Source organism: Montipora foliosa, chromosome 10, assembly GCF_036669935.1.
Source record: "Montipora foliosa isolate CH-2021 chromosome 10, ASM3666993v2, whole genome shotgun sequence".
NCBI classification, from domain to species: domain Eukaryota; kingdom Metazoa; phylum Cnidaria; class Anthozoa; order Scleractinia; family Acroporidae; genus Montipora; species Montipora foliosa.
In genome coordinates this window covers 141281-143771 of record NC_090878.1, presented here as the reverse complement: position 1 = coordinate 143771, position 2491 = coordinate 141281, and positions in this window count along the sequence as shown.

Sequence of the window (2491 nt, the reverse complement as noted above, 5' to 3'; positions counted from 1 at the left end):
CACGATGACCGGGCGCATCTGCCCGTGCCATCGGTTTCCTTCTTGCACCTCGGGAGGAGGCTGTGCATAAGTGAAAACGGCAGTTTTTGGGTCATAACTCCCCCCGGTTTTGAGTGTGGCCCCCCGGACCCCCCGAAGTAGTTGGCAAATCGCACGGCGCATCTGGTGATACCAATGGTTAGTCTCCAGCACGCCCAGGGAAGGCTCTACATATTAGAAAAAAAGAGGTTTTTCGGCCATTACTCCCCCCGGATTTGACCCCACCCCCCCCCCCATACTCCGTCGGGTTGGTCTACTGGGCCAAGCGCATGCGCGTGCCAAATTTCAGCTCCGTAGCTCTTAAGCAACCTTCAAAATCCATCACCACTACTCTAGTCCACTTCCAAAGAGCCTCGAGTCCTGTCTAGGTACCAAACTACAGCAATAAAAGCAAGGTGACACACGCTAACATCAACCCGGTGTGGCCAACACATCACGCATGCGCGCAACCATTTCACCCGGTCAATTAGCAGCCATGGACAGCTGTTTCGGCCTTTTGGGCCTCATCAGCATGGCGTAGCTAACATACCAGGCGGTTTAGCACCCCTTTAAGTGGCAGCCTCACATGCCAAACATGTGGTAGGCTGGGTTGGGAACAGCAAAACTGTTCTCCCATGGCAAGCGTGTGGGAAGGTGGATCACATTAAGAAATCGGTGTGTCACGTAAATTAAAAACAGCAATAAAAGCAAGGTGACACACGCTAACACCAACCCGGTGTGGCCAACACATCACGCATGCGCACAACCATTTCACCCGGTCAATTAGCAGCCATGGACAGCTGTTTCGGCCTTTTGGGCCTCATCAGCATGGGGTAGCTAACATACCAGGCGGGTGTGTTTAGCACCCCTTTAAGTGGCAGCCTCACATGCCAAACATGTGGTAGGCTGGGTTGGGAACAGCAAAACTGTTCTCCCACGGCAAGCGTGTGGGAAGGTGGATCACATCAAGAGATCGGCGTGTCACGTAAATTAGCTGCCACTTAATGGGGTGCTAAACACACCCACCTGGTATGTTAGCTACGCCATGCTGATGAGGCCCAAAAGGCCGAAACAGCTGTCCATGGCTGCTAATTGACCGGGTGAAATGGTTGTGCGCATGCGTGATGTGTTGGCCACACCGGGTTGGTGTTAGCGTGTGTCACCTTGCTTTTGTTGCTACCAAACTACAACAGGACCTTCACCGACAAACGAGGGTTCGGAATCCATCTCCCGTTCCCTTGGGATTATCCCGTCGTGCCATACCTCGTTAGAATCGTCTCGACAAGATCTGTCACGTAACGGAGTTTGGTGGTCCTGTGTCCCGTTGGTCACCCTGTGCACGGTTTTTTCTGATTTGCACAGCCGCCTTTCATTCCCTCGAGACCATACTGCGCATGCGCCTAGGTCACTAACCCTAACCCTCCGAGACCTCTCTCCCGGTCTACTCCGTTTTGCCAAATCCCAAATCCCCGGGGATTTAACCCGCAAGACCCGTTTTCGGGTTTTGCCCCGCAACTCCCCCGGTTTTGAGATGGGGCCCCCGGACCCCCCGAAGTATGCACGGCGTATCCTGTGATAGCATTGGTTTCCTTATAGCACCTCAGGGGGAGGCCCTGCATATTAGAGAAAAACAGGTTTCCGAGGATATCTCCCCCCGGTTTTGAGCTGGGACCCCCTGACCCCCCGAAGTAGTTGCGCAATGGGATGGCGCATCCTGTGATACCATTGGTTTCCTTCTAGCATCTCAGGGGGAGGCTGTGCATATTAGAGAAAAACAGGTTTTTTGAGGATATATCCCCCCGGTTTTGACTGTGGCCCTCCTAACCCCGAAAATGTGTTGCGGAATCGGATTGCGCATCCTGTGGTACCATTGGTCCCTCTCTAGCACCTCAGGGGAAGACCCTGCATAAGTGAACGAAAGTGGTTTTTTGGCCATAACTCCCCCCGGTTTTGACTATGGCCCCCTGGACCCCGAAAAGGTGTTGCGGAATCGGATTGCGGTTCCAGTGATACCATTGGTTCCTCTCTAGCACCTCAGGGGAAGGCCCTGCATAAAAGGAAAAAACATGTTTTTTGGTCATAACTCCCCCCGGTTTTGAGCTGGGACCCCCGGACCCCAAAAAGGTGTTGCACAATTGAACGGCGCATCTTCGTAGGTCTTTGGTTTTGCTCTAGCACCTCAGGGGAAGGCCCTGCATAAGATTAAAAAGCATGTTTTTTTGGCCATATTTCCCCCCCGGAAAGAGGTGCCCCCCTGAAACCGAGTTTGAACGAATCAGCGTGCGACGGCGCATCCCGTGGTATCCTTGGTTAGGCTCTAGCACCTTCGGGCGAGTCTGGTAACATTCTGGTGGCGAAGCGACTTCTGGCCCCTAACAACGCCGGGGCCAAACCACCCCTCAAATCGGTCATCAGAGGCGCGCGGTGTGTCATGGGAGGAATTTTTGTTTGGCTTTCTTAGAATCCAATATGG